The sequence below is a fragment of the Macrobrachium rosenbergii genome, chromosome 59, assembly GCF_040412425.1.
Source record: "Macrobrachium rosenbergii isolate ZJJX-2024 chromosome 59, ASM4041242v1, whole genome shotgun sequence".
NCBI classification, from domain to species: Eukaryota; Metazoa; Arthropoda; class Malacostraca; order Decapoda; family Palaemonidae; genus Macrobrachium; species Macrobrachium rosenbergii.
The window spans coordinates 31294543-31309613 of record NC_089799.1 but is presented as its reverse complement, the minus strand read 5'-3'; the positions used below and the strand labels follow the sequence as shown (position 1 = coordinate 31309613).

General features: G+C 37.0%; 1 protein-coding gene across 3 annotated transcripts in view; it reads right to left on the bottom strand.

Moving 5' to 3' along the window:
- LOC136837385 (rho GTPase-activating protein conundrum-like) overlaps positions 1-15071 on the bottom strand; it is a 336616-nt gene that overhangs the window by 37512 nt on the left and 284033 nt on the right. For all 3 annotated transcript variants that reach the window (XM_067102143.1, XM_067102142.1, XM_067102144.1), the window contains one exon: positions 10661-10733. The gene's annotated coding sequence lies outside the window, so the exon portion shown is untranslated. The remainder of the gene's footprint in view (positions 1-10660; positions 10734-15071) is intronic.

Sequence of the window (15071 nt, the reverse complement as noted above, 5' to 3'; positions counted from 1 at the left end):
TTTCAATTAATTTTTTAATATTTATCACCATGAGTATAAGGGATTTTAATTTCGAAAGGAAGCCATTTAGTGATATTCCCACAGCCTTGGCATTGCTGATTATTACCAAGATATATGACTGTACCTAGACACAGCCTCTAGAAACGTTTCAGCCTTGTTCCGTTAAATATTATTGGACCTGTATACGCCAAAACAGTAAAATATGTACGTGGTGGGCTGTGACAAGGGCATAGGGCTAGCAGTCCCATCCTTGATAACTTGGTGAGAATCGGAACGCTGACAACTTCTAGAACCTACGGTGATACACACATATATGTATGTATTATGTATGTATGTATATATGTATGTAAAGAGAGAGAGTATGAAAGTGTTTGCAAGAGGAGAAAGTTGTTGCTGAATGCGAACAAGAGGAAGGAGGGTCAAAGGAAACGAGGAAGATGGCGTAATCAATGTTAATTTTGGTGGAGGAAGAACGGAAACAATTGATTCGTTTAGGTATTAAGTGTAATGTACCAGTGATGGTAGGATGAGGCTAGAGGTGAGTCACTGACTGTCTTTCAGCGTTTTACTTGACCTACAAACCCACTTCCTTTCCTCCATCTAGTTGTCAAACCTCTCTACCTATTACGTGAGTGCAACTGCGGGGTTTTCTCCCAGTTTCAACTTTAGATCCTTGTGCTTAATCTCATTTATTTTTTGGATATGTTCATCTTTCTGTTCAACCGCTCTAACTCCCTCTTTTTACTGTCTTAGCTCTGTGTGACTGAAAGCGACCAAGTGCTTGTCAATATAGCCCAAAGTTCATGACTCAGTCTTTCAGATATCTGAAAAAGCGAAGGTGGCAGGTTGTATGCCAAAGATTAGGAAAAAAAAACCTTGCTTTATCTATGGCGCCCAAGGCAGGAAGTGAAACGTGAACTGTGATTTGTGAATGTGTGAACGACACAAGACTGAAGCTATTAAAATGGAATTTTACGTCACATATATAGTGTAAGCAGAACTGAAAGGGTGTGTTGAAAAAGTCAGCGTAGATGAAAGCAGGGATCAGAGATTTTGTAGATGGTCTGGTTATAAGGGAAGAATGGAGTACAATAGACGAGTTCAAAGAGTTACGTAATTCGAAAGTGTTAGGAGGGAAGAGGAAAGGAAAACAACTGGACAGATGGAGTTGAAAAGGGTACTCAAAAAGAAGGACCAGATATATAGGAATCGCCAGATTGGGCAAGATAGACACGGATATCTTAGTGTGCATGTCTGGGGGTTTAAGTACTGCTGATGAGGTTTCTCGGTTCATGTATGAAGCGGCTAAAGATGTGGAACTTTTCTGCAAAAGAGGTTCATGCATAATTCTGTAGCAAAGGTTGAGTGGGGCAGGGACCGTAGTCATTTTTCCTCTGTAACCACTCCTAAGCAGATTTGAATGCAGGTTTATAAATGTTGTTAGAGAGGTAAGCGTTAACGATAACATGACAAACTTTGGATGAATATTTCGTGTTGCTTATTCATTTGTATTTCTATGAAATTTGAAAATCACAGCTTTTCCACGTATCCACATAATTTTCCCAGTTTTAAACTATTGAGCTGTGTGCTCCCTCGAGAAAACCAGCCACCCTCTTAAAGAGATAAAATAGCTGACTAATGGCACTTATAATATCATTGATTGCTGCCCACGGTATATATATATATATATATATATATATATATATATATATATATATATATATATATATATATATATATATATATATATATGTGTGTGTGTGTGTGTGTGTGTGTGTGTGTATACATGTATACAACTGAACATTAAGCCATTAAATACAGGCAAAAACACTCTTGCCAGAAGAATGCTTTACACTGTGGGCGATAATCAGTAATTTTATGAGAGTGCCATTAGTCAGCTATTTTATTTCTATGAGAGGCTGGGTGGTTTTCCGAAAAAAGATCACCTTACTCAGTAGAGTAAAACTCAGAGAATTGCATGAATACGTGGATAAGCTGTTATTCAAACTGAACCGTAACCACATTTAATACAAATACAAATGAATACGTCATGCGAAATATTTAAAAAATTTTCATTTCATCACTAACGCTTACCACTTCAAGATCACTGATAATTCTGCAATCATATCTACTTGCTAATGTTCAAATAAATACATACACACATACATATATATATATATATATATATATATATATATATATATATATATATATATATATATATATATATATATATATATATATATATATATATATATATATACAGCATATATCAAGAGCAAAGTATACCGTTTTGTACATGGTCAAGTATAATCGCCTCAAAATTTTCTTTTCCCCTGCAAGCAAACTAAAAATTCCCTTCCTGCTTTTGATGTTCGTGACTCGTATAAACTTGCAGCTTTCAAGAGGCAGGTCTGTTGCTTCCCTCGGCGTTAAGACCCAAACATTTTCATCCCCATTTTCCCCGTTCTTGTTTTCTTCGACCCTGAGCTCAATAAGTGCACCGGATTGTCGGTCTCACTGGTCTGTGTCTACAAAAATGATCTTGACGCAGCTCAGACATATCAGAAGTCTCTTCACAAGTGAGGTCAGGAGAATGACAGTTCACTGAAGGGAGCAAAAATCTACTTGAACTTTGTTATGTAGCGAGATTCCAAGAACCAAAAACACTGACTCACGTTTTTAGGTAAAAGTAAGTGTCATTAACAGCCTCCAAAATATCAAAATATAACGAGTACAAAAGACAGAAACGAAAGTGGCCAAGATGAGAGCAAGAGATTCAACATTTCTGGACAATTTACCGAGTCAATAATAATTTGGAATCTTGATTAAACTCTGAATGAATAATTACGGTGTAAAGCGGACGGAGAGCCTTTAGAGACTGAGAGACAATTTACAGGCGTTACACATACTAAGCATGCACACCTCTCTCTCTCTCTCTCTCTCTCTCTCTCTCTCTCTCTCTCTCTCTCTCTCTCTCTCTCTCTCTCTCTCTCTCTATATATATATATATATATATATATATATATATATATATATATGAGAGAGAGAGAGAGAGAGAGAAAGGGGGGGCGGATTTACTTTTGACTTCGGGCATTTGGGAAGAAACAAAATATAAGATGTGAATACAGTAACCCAGGAACATGATAAACCGTCTTATGCAAGAGACTGAGCTCACATGATTGAGGACAGCTCTGACATGCCAGACAGACGTCACAAGAGAGAGAGAGAGAGAGAGAGAGAGAGAGAGAGAGAAAGGAGGAGCGAAAGAAGAGCGATGGAGACTTAGCGTTTAGAAGAGATCAAATTCTATTAGTCTCGGGTATCACTCCCGTTCTCAATATAAAAGTCACGTTACAGACGTTTCTTCAGCGCGACACATTCTTCAATGTCAACACAGAGAAGCGTCACTTTCTATACACGTCGATAAAACATAGCATGGTCATGCAAACTGTCTTCATCTTTTTTTTTTATTGCTTGTAGTTACAATTAATCTTCATAATATCCAAGGCGTATGTCAATCATAAACTTAACTAAGTCTGGAATTAATATTTATACACCATTAATAATACGTACTGAAGAATTATGACGTGTATAATGTTTGGAGAAAAAGACGGTCTTGAAAAGAACCTCATCTCAATTCAATTTTAAAAGAAATAAATGCAAGAAGTTTAATTATAAAAAAATTGCATTCCAATATGACAAGGACACAAAAATACCAGTTTTCTCTCATTATGGCTAGAAAAGGCCAGAGGGTTTCCTGTACCGACTGCATTCGCCTACAAAACATCAACATCAGTAAAACATCTGTAACACATTAAAAACCACCGACTAGCTTTACATCAGCCTCATGTTCAGAGCACGCTAACCCTGACACTTAGGCCTAGGCCTCTTCCAACAGGAACAGGCCTAGGCCATGCTTATTTCTTAAGGGTAAATTATCTTGAAGTCAATCAGTAATGTCACTGCTATGATTAATTTCAAGTTCCGTTCTCTCTTATGGAATCTTTTCATCCCAGGTTATGGGAGCATCAGTTATACTCTCTCTGTCTCTCTCTCTCTCTCTCTCTCTCTATCTATGCATCTATCTTTGAAATTTGATTTTATTTTTACTTCTTATCTGAATTACCAGCAGTAATGATATGTTGTTCCAATTTTGTCAAATGTCACCAATCCTTTTAATAAAACAATAAAGGTTTGATTATACACACACATATCTATAAGCACTCATCACAGTTTCCTCATTCTTTCCTTGAAGTTTCGAAGGAAAAAATTATCTGAAGGACGATTGAATAATTGCAGTCAATTTTCATCAGTTGTCAACGTACCCTAGTTTCGCCTTGGTATGTTTGGACGTCTCTAATCTTCTTGTCTACTCACATACAAGTTCAAAAAAACATCACACAATCTTGCATGTCTTCTACGATGAGAAAAAAAAAAAAAGGCCGGGTACAGCGGCGTTTAAAAAAGCTGAGAGTGCACAAATTCACGATGATTAAATCTTTCAGATATTTGAGTGACAAAATGTATATTTCCCAACTGAATAGCAGTGAATGCAGCAAGTCCCTCCTGTGAAACCTGCCCATCTGTCATCTTGCAAGAATAATCGGGAATCACATCACCAACCAGAAAGCATCACTATCTCTACAAAATCTTCCGAAAAAAAATTATATTACGGAGGTGGCATGCATAACAGCACTCTCTGTATGGACCTAACAGCTCGTCTTAGGATGTCTCTTGTTTGAAAGCAGTGAAATAATTCTATAAATCCTCACTGAGAATACTTCGTGCAAACATAACTATTGCAAGTCGTGGCCCTATCGGTTCCTTCAGAATCGGGCTCCACTCTTTCTACTAAATTTGGACAAATCATTTTATGCTGGAACAGACTAAGCAAGTGACCTACAATGAAATTCCTTATCTATGACGCATCTATACACTGCAGACGACCACAGAACTTGAAAATTATGGGAAATAATACGCCATAAAAGCAATAAAAGTAGATCAAGTAAGAAAAAAAGGTAAAGAGCATAAACATGAAGGAAATAAGACACCCATCAAAAAATGTAACATATGCAACAAGAAACGCAAACCCGAGACGCACAGAACCAGGTAAATTTGAGTTTATGTATCAGGAGGCAAACTCAAAAATGGGGGTTGAAATGCCTCGTCATCTTGGAAACTTTATCGATTACGATCCCGAAAAAAAAGTCGCTCTCCTCATTATTTCACAACAAATGAATGACGAGAAAAGCAAAGAAGAATTTCCAGAGGAGCCGTGGCTACACAGGAGACAAAAAGAAAAGAAAAAAAGCCAAGGGCAAGTAAAGATGACTGGGTTCATACCCAGTGCCCTATACGCCTAGATACACTAAGCGCCCGCATTTCCGTTGATCATGACAACGACACCGTCCTTGTGGCACACAAACTACGTCAAGATTTCTCTCTCTCTCTCTCTCTCTCTCTCTCTCTCTCTCTCTCTCTCTCTCTCTCTCTCTCTCCATGAGGAATACAAACGTTACTCTTCTTCCTTAAAGGGTGCAATGATTAACACTCTTCCAGTTTACTTCCCCGACCTTTGCTATGAGACTTACACTGCAACGTGGGTTTTTTAACCAGATAAGAGCTACGAGCTTTTTGCTTCCGTTTTTCTATGCAAAGCACTTCAAAATTAATTTTTCTGAAACACTTCCTTATTTGATAAGCAACTGGGACACTTTTTATTCTTTAACATCAACCTTACACGTGGCTTTTTAATATAATATGAAGATGCTAGATCATTATATCACTAATCAATGTTTTTCCACACCCTGTGTCTTGGAAAGATCGTGAAACAATTTGACTCTGGGTTTATGGAATAAATGATGGATCCCCGATACTTCAGCTGAAGGTCAATTCATATCTCGCTTTCTCCCTAAACGTACTCTTTTTACCTGATTTTGGCAATGACAAGAGATTTTTTTTTATCGCACTAGTCTTCTGAATTTTTTTTTTATCAGAAATGGACGCATCAGAAATTCAAGAGCCATTTAATGCACAATCATATGCAAATGTAACTGCCCGTACGTGCACACACACATAACTATTTATATATCTACCATTATATATATGTGTGTGTGTATGTGTATGTGTATGCGTAATATTTCAAAAGCGTTCGCTACATATAACAGATGTACTTAAGACACACTAGAGAAACACATGCACATAGTAAAAGTATGCATTCGTTTCTCCATGTGTAAGAGAATGAAATCCGCCATGCTTTGCAGTGAAGCAAAAGCTCTCTATAAAACATCGCACAGTCGTTATTGACGAGAATGCTATTCAATTCATCCTTCCCAAAAATAGCCTTGCAAAATTCTCAAACCGGTGTACCCAAAGGATGCCTGTCGAGTCCATTTTTATGTGCTAGTGTATGAAGATTCTACCCTCAGCACCTTGACCTTTAAACGGGGACATTTCTCGCCGTAATGAGTACTAGAATTAAGGGCCACTCATCATAGATGATTCAACGCAGGTTATCACGGTCACGAACGGGGGAAAACAGTTAGTTAATCGAGGTAGTTTATCTTGCGGTGTTATTGAAAGGAGGGTTTTTTATCAGTCTATGGTAACAGATGAGGATGATGCGTCGTTCCCTCTACCCTTGATATGTGGCCAGCAGAGATAAGAGCGTGCTCTGTGTGTGTGTGTGTGTGTGTGTGTGGGCGCGCGCGTGTGTTTTAGCGTTTATATACCTTCAAAAATATTTGTAACCGTAAGAATAAATGGCTAAAATGACGCGCGAGTGTAAAGAAACATAAGAAATACGATTATTTTCTTTTATCCCGTAACTAAAAATGCGTTCCTTACAACAGCTGTCGCTGAACGAATGATATAGCTATTTGCTTAGTATCTTTAATATCTCGAAGTGCTTTATAGTCTTGCGAATGTAATTAAACTCATTCTTACTAAGACAGCAGGCACAGTAAGAGAAACGGGCTGTTATTTGTATGTTTCCTTCTACCATTTCAAAAATAGATCATAAAAATCCATTTTAGTCTGCAAAAATGATCTCCGGTTGCCAGACAAATTTCAGTCCTTCATTTACTTTTAAATTCTTGCATTTCGAATTACCAGTTCAATCGGAAAACTTATGAATCCAGTCGGAACAATGTAAGGAAAAATAATGACCTGTTCACCAATATCCAAGGGATCATCTGAAGCAAAACAATTTTTTAAGCCAGTTCCACCCACTAGTACATGAAACAAATTAACCAAACCACAGTCCAAAATTACCACAAATCCTGAGGGGATACTGTATAAATTTCTATGGTGGTGGGCGAACAAGCTCCTAAATGGGCGGAAGATGACAAGGCTTAAAATGCACGGAGGCGGCAGCGACTTGTATAAATAGGGAAGACTTTTTTAAAACAGCTGAACAAAATTCCTACTTCGGATTAATATTAAATTACATAAAATCTGGAGTTCGAGACCTTACGTCAATCCGCATAAGGACGTGAGGCTTTGTAGGATGAAAACAGACGGGGGAGGAAGGGGCGGGGGGGGGGGAAGGATACGGTTACAAGGAGGGATAGATTACCAGAGTAAACGTACCCTAAGTGTATGGTCTCAACAATGGGTATTCTGACGGCTTCTATATATAGGATGTGATACGGCTTTTTCTCGTGTACCCATATGATAAGGGTATTGTGCTGCCCCATTTTAGAAACTTTTAAGCAAGCTCTGCTCGAAATTTCACATCACTGGGGTAAAAGACGGACCCTAAAATATAATGTTTCTTCTCTTCCAGTTTTTATAACTTATTTAATTTTCTATCAAACATCAGGCCCAGTTACCGGTTTTCATTTCCTATGTCTTGATTCGAATGCCCTATTCAAGCAATTCGAGCGCCAGAAAGTAAACGAAAAAGTAAATTAAAAGAAATTTACACTTGCAGTCAGCTGAAACTTAATTCTACGTTATTGTTTAGATTATAAAAATGTACTCCATTCCCTGCTTGCCTGCCGTATTGACCACAAAACAAATACAGAAACTACAAATACTTAAGGGGGGGGAGGGGGGGACGGCGGAAATGTCATTTATTAACACCGTCCTCATAAGAAAATAACGGTTTCATAAATTACTCCCTTACACTGTTGCGTAAGACTAAAACCAACTAGAGAATGAAGTGGGAGCTTAGCTCAATGCCACAGGAGATTCTATCCATCGCTCATGAAAATGGTTGGGGCATGGATTACTTATGGCCACAGGAAATTCCACAGTGGTTACATAAAAAGCGTCGACTGGCAACACCTAATCCAGTGTTTTGGAATGGTCGTCTATTTTTCTTTTCCCGTTTTTTTTCTGATACAATCAGCCAAACTTTTTATTTTTTTTATTTTTTTTTCTCTTGGTTTTTTCTTACCCTCAAAGATTGGTAAGCGCAACTATTTTCATTCCTAAGTCTGGCAACGGAACAAGTCTGGCGAGACACCTGTACAGTAATTTGAAAGTCTGATTTAAAGGATGAGGATGAGACATACTACAAGTAGTTTGAAATGTGCTAAGACCGAGATTTATCATATTTGTTTCTTGCGCCATCAAATTTCCGTAGGCCAAGGAATTTGAATACTGTCCAAAGGATAGCAACCTACTATAAAACTACAGAATTTCCATATTTACATGTAAATAGCAAATTAACTTTACCTACAATCAGTGTATAACAGAATTTAACATAAAAACATTAAAAGAATATCAAGATTCTATAGGTAGAGAAAATATAAACTCAGCGATTTACGTTCAAAATGAAATAAACCGGCTTTTCAATTTTTACAATTTTGATTTCCTAACCTAATCAAATCTATCTGTCGATATAAAAGTACCATTTGTTACCATCAACGATCTCTGTAACTACACAGAGCCTTTAATAATATTTAATATATTAGTTTTTATTAATATTTATATATTTATCTCCATTATTAATCCTACCGACGGTGAAAACTCTTGGACAATAACATACCCAACTTTTCAGTGAACCCGACAGGTAGTCTTGAGCAGGTGTTCCATGACAAAATAATTCTCATTAAAAAATTCTAATCGTAAAAACATACGAAGGAGACGTCCATTTTCATTTTATTCTTCATTAGTCTACTAAAAGCCTGGGAAGACTACCGTTTCACCAAGCATGTTGCATAAATCAGATCTGAATGCATTCATACATGCACATAAATATCTGCACTTGTGTGTGCAAAACATAGTACTGTATACTTAAGCTGCATACACGCATTAGTCAACAGATGTGCCATGTATGAAACTTAATACACAACTTTTCACTCTATGGGTAATTCAACCCAAACACAATCTGAAACCTCTTAAATTTAATAATAACCGTGTGTGATAGTATGGGTAGAAAGAGGGTACGTGCGAACACAACATACCCTACCATTTGTTCCCTTATCTGCCTCTAAAATTAGAACTTGCAGCCATAGAACCCTATATAATTAACCTTCCTCCCTGATAAGGACATCAGGGCTAACCTTCCTCGCTAGCCTTATCAAAAGAAAAAAAAAAAAACACTTTGGGTACGTTCATCTAACCAACATTGCCGATGACTGAACGGTAATACAGATATGGTTTGTTCCTCTTTATCACCATATACTTATTTATCTTCCTTACATTCCCATAAAATTAGGACGCGTATGATAAGATACTATATTTAGATAGGGCTTAGAGGAAAACTAAAACGAAATAGGTAAAAGAGATGACAAAGCCTCCCATTACATGCGCAAGGCTGCGTGTAAACACTTGAACAGAAACAAACATGTTTACACGCAAATAACATAGAATGGGTAGCTCTAACGCAAAACAAAAGCAAGAAATATGAACACAGCAGCCGAAGCCACAGTTATTTCTTAACTAGCTGTTCTATGACACGACCACTTAAAACATTAATGCAACCCACATCACATTCAACGATGCCAATATACGATATTATGCTTCAAAAATGGCACAACAAATTGTTTTTCATTGCAAAAGGAGCCATCCTATGCTCCTTCATACATTTCGCAAGACCAAACCACCTACAGGCCTTTTTCCATTATCATCATGGTCCTGTATTTTTCACCCTTTTCACTCCTACGACTTCACTAGGTTCTCAATTCAGACTACAGTTTTGAAAAAGGTCTTTGAATTTTTTGTTTCAAGTCTTGGTTCGCTGTTCATGATTGTCCTCTTTTTACTTTCATCTTTTTCATTTTTCCAAAACCTGTTGAATTATCATTCTAACTGGAATCGAGCAACCGTAACCTTTCGTTTCAATTTCGTCCAAATGAGAATCCCTTCCACGCCGTTACTGTTGTATCTCTCATGAAAACATTAGTAAGTAAATAAATCAATATGAAATTGAGAAATTAATACGACTCATAAATTTCGACCAATCCAACACATTAAGCAATCCTCGTAATTACTCTAAGAAGAAATTCCGTTAAGAATATGACACACATTTATGACTTATCAAAAGGTATTTCCGTCTTCACAAAAATGTCGACATTGATGATGTAGGTTTAAGTTTTCAAGTAATCTGAAAAAAAATCTTCATTCTCTTTGAACTGTGTGTGTGTGTGTGTGTGTGTGTGTGTGTGTGTGAAAGGAACAGTTACTTCTACACAACTTAACAACTTACATGTAGTTCTGTTTCAGCTACAGCAATCAGGATTGAACGGAAGACACTACCACTAGAGCACCTCTACATGGAGCTGAAAAGAAAAAGACAGGTGAGTCATTTCTAACATATTTTTACACTGAACTGGCACAAAAATTCACTATTATTTAATCAATGCACTCAATAAAGTTTCATGTCAAGGCTTCACTTTAAATGTACCTTTTAATTAAACTGTGATGAACATAATGAGATCTAAACACAACTGAAAATCCTACCAGTTGTTTTTCATACATAAGGAGGTACCTCTCAAACTTTAATGTCACATGGAATAAGAAGGGGAAAATGCTGTGGAAATGATACGACAATGCTTTATCCATAAACTCCCTGGGTTGCTATTTAACAACGGAAATCTCAGCACCCCACAAAAAATACTTACCTTTAATAATAAGTAAATAAACGCTGCATTCAATTATGAATCTTTGGGTAAGGTTATGGTTAGCTCAAGGGGTACTCAACAGTGTCACATTTTGGTGCATTTAAACGTACCCACTATGGCAAAAAAAAGAAAAAAAATGAGACTTGCGTAACTATGACCCGTTATCCAGTCCATCATTTAACCCTTAACATCAAGGCCACGTGAACAGCGGCAGTATGCATAAAAACGAGGTTAATGAAATTAAGGTATTTTTCTAGGAATTCAAAGTACCTAAGTACATGCGAATGGGTGACACATTTAATGAAGTCCAAATTCCAAATACATTCTTCAAAAATTTATAATTACGTAAACTTACCAAGTTCTTTTAACTTTTCATGGTAGCCATGATAAATGAATCGCTTTACTTTACTTAGCATCTGGCAACTTAAGTGCTATACTGATAGCGGCTGACGTTTGGTATAAAACAGGCGGTTTGATATGGCTTCACATCATTCTGAGCAAACCGTCTTAGGGTAACGAGATCATCCTTGACTTGGTCTTGTTCTTCCAAACACTAAGGCTTGTTCCCCTTCGCTACCTGGAGTGTTAACTTTGCAGCTGAAGTTCTATTTATTGAAAGCTGTCCAAGAATAGAGTACAGAACTGCAAGCCTTGCTACAGATAATCCGAACATTATTCAACTGGTCGACATGGATTTCCTCAACAAGAACGTTGATACCAGCATCCTCTTGGCCCCAATTGTCATCGCTGTCTACCTCATGGTTTCATTCGAGAGTTACTTGGCCGAGACTACTGCCTTCAACTACGTTTTCCAGATGTAGAAGCCCCACTTTGGCTCTATTAATTTTTCTCCAAGTGTTGTTTTACGAACTATCAACTTCTGGACTTAAAGTACCTCCTTCAAAGTGAGCAATCTATTCTTCTTTAAACAGGATAAAAGATTTATTTTCTCTAAGTAAAAGTGTTCAGTCATTTTGTCTTAGAGAAGGCCTTGCTGTTTCACGGAAATCGGCTTCAGTGAAATCCAGGACAAGTGCCTCTGCACCTAGATTCCACGCAACAGACAAATATGGAAGCCTTTGTCAGCTTCGAGTCGAATAGCAGCACAATGCCATCGAGTTCTTCCATCTCGACTTGCAGATGCCCCATATCCCTTCAGGACTTCGAGGTGACAAGAGCCAAAAGGACGAAAACAGAGCCAGCCTCTTCTTCAACCAACCCCTTCCATCCATCCTACCAACTTGGTGATGCCAAGATGGTGGATACCAGTGACAGCATAGTCGGGGAAGGCGACTCCCTGTTCAGTTGGTTAAGAACTCAACAATGGACCACCTTAGAAGCCTTCGACATTCTAAAACCATGTATAATTTTTTCTTTAATAGCTATCGCTATCTTTTTCTTTGAGAGATTTTTCACGGAATCGCTAGCATTTAGGTACATTTTCCAAATGTAACCAGAAGTAGTTTCAACGCTCTTCACAATCTAGTCAAACCTAGATTTAAGTTATTTTTTTACACAAAATATTATTTTTGTACTTTTGACATTCATATACGAAATAAAAGTATGCAGTGATAAAATGTATTTTATCAACCCTTTCCTCTAATCCGAAAACTGAATGTGAAATCGTCTTAACAAGAACAGTAACTTCGCCTTTTGAAAAGTTACTTGTCATACAATTAGTCAATATTATCATATGTATGAAGACACCATAATACGTTTTACTGTCCCGTTAAAAGGAAACAGACATATAAGCAAATCAGATATTTTGCATCATGCAAACCACAAGCATTATGATGTAATACACTAAAAAATTAAAAACTTTCACAGATGTTTATGTAATAGAAAAACGAATTATCTTAACGAATAACCAAAAAACAAAAAAACAAGTATACAAATGCTCAGGCGAAGATAACATCGATCAAGCTTAGTAAACAAGATAAGTCCCGAAAAATATATCTTTTTTTTACCTCACTAGATGTCCTGAAAGGATGACATAGAGGTAAGGAAAAAAAATAACCTTAATTGCCTTGATGGATGTCCTCTGATTATCTTGTTGAATTAGCAAGATGTCTGGTCTAGACAGCAGCCTAGTTATTCGAAACGACACTAGGGCAGACAGTGGTGACACAGATTTTAATCATTAAAACTAATCATGATTACAAAACATGACCCAAGGAGCTTGATTTTGTCTATTTTTCATTGCCTATTCACTTAAACGAATTTGTCTTTGAACAATATAAGAATAAAAGTAAATCAATATAATCCCATTTAGTTTCTTTACTCCACTAGTTATCTATCCGAAGCATGTTAACGGAACATTTTTATCTATATGAATAGCTCTAATGCAGTGCCACTTATCCATTCATTAAGTTATAATATTATCAGCGTTATAAAAAAAAAATAACCATTGCTATGGAATTAATGGTCATATACTTCCTGGTGACCACGCAGAGAGAGAGAGAGAGAGTACCGTGGTCTAACACCATTCTCTCTCGGACTTTTAAGTTTCAAATTTTGATTCTCCATTCCATCTGGGGTCCAGTTCCTTCCCCAATTGAAGCGCTTAATCTCCGATCACAGCGTGCATACCTGTACAATTTTTCGAAGCATTATTATGAATAATGGCATTAAAAAGTAACCATTTCCTTACGAGCAAGATCAGGTAGCTTTCTTATGTTGGTTTCTTGAAGAAATATCTTTTTGGGACTCGCAATTTCTCTTATTTCGTGTTGTTGTTCTCTCTCTCTCTCTCTCTATTTTATACGTACACACACATATATATACATACATACATACATATATATATATATATATATATATATATATATATATATATATATATATATATATATATATATATATATATATATTGTTTCCCTCTTTATTCTTTTTCTTTTACAAACATATGTTGCGGTTTTCAGACACGTGTACTAATGGATGGTAAATTCCTTAATCTTTTGACGTCTTCGCACTCTCAAACTTTCTTCATTAGTTTTCACTCTTTTACGAGTGACACACCACTAGGTGTTATTTTCTAACTGTTGTCATCAGTTTTTGCGCGATAAGATATCTTTAGCCTTTGATAATGAACATTTCTGTAAAATCAGTTCGTATTCATTACCATTGTCTTTCCTTGTTTTTCAAGGCATTTTTTCTGGCCCAATATGTTTACAGATTCTTTCCTCATACAAGTCAGAAATATGAACGTAACAGGAAGGGAAAATATGAAAAGATCCACATGCATTGTCAGTTTTATTTCATATAATAAAATGCGTCAAAGTATAAAAATAAATCATCTGTTTATAAATAAGGTTACGTAACAAACGTTAATGAACACAACGGCAGAGCAGCATCTTACTGATATCTAAATTACATTTGGAATATGTAATGAAATGAGACTTCTTCAGTAAGAATGACTTCAAGTGAAAACAAAGGAATAATTATCAATAGCAGAAACATAAGAGGTCGTATGCCCTCTAGGACTTGTTGAGAGGTTGTCCCACCCGTATGCATTAGGTCACTCAAATCATCTGTGCGAGATGGCATTCCCGATGCCCGGAATTCTTGAGAATAGCCGGAGGAATTGGACGTCAGAGGAGTTGGACGGCCAACAGGTGTTGATGATTTTCTTCTCTGATATCCCGGAAGATCTTTGGAAGCGGCTGCAGACAATCTGTCGGGACAGGAAGATGCACTTTCTGCATTCGATTTGAAATTCACAAAAGCCGCCATCTCAATCGTCTGGGAAGCGAAACCCAGGTATAACAAATTCCAAGCGATAATGTCTTGGAAGATAGCCTCTCCTTCGAATAGTTAATTCTCGTTTTCTCTCCTTTAACAACTTGATACTCTGTTTCTTTGTAGCCAAGTCTCGATGTTTTTCAGTTACTCAATTAGCTACCAACTTGAAAAAACGCCTTACATCTGAAACACGTAGGTGAAGGCAGAGGTTTCCACGATGTAGCTTTCGAGGGCCACCAACAGATAAACGGCAAG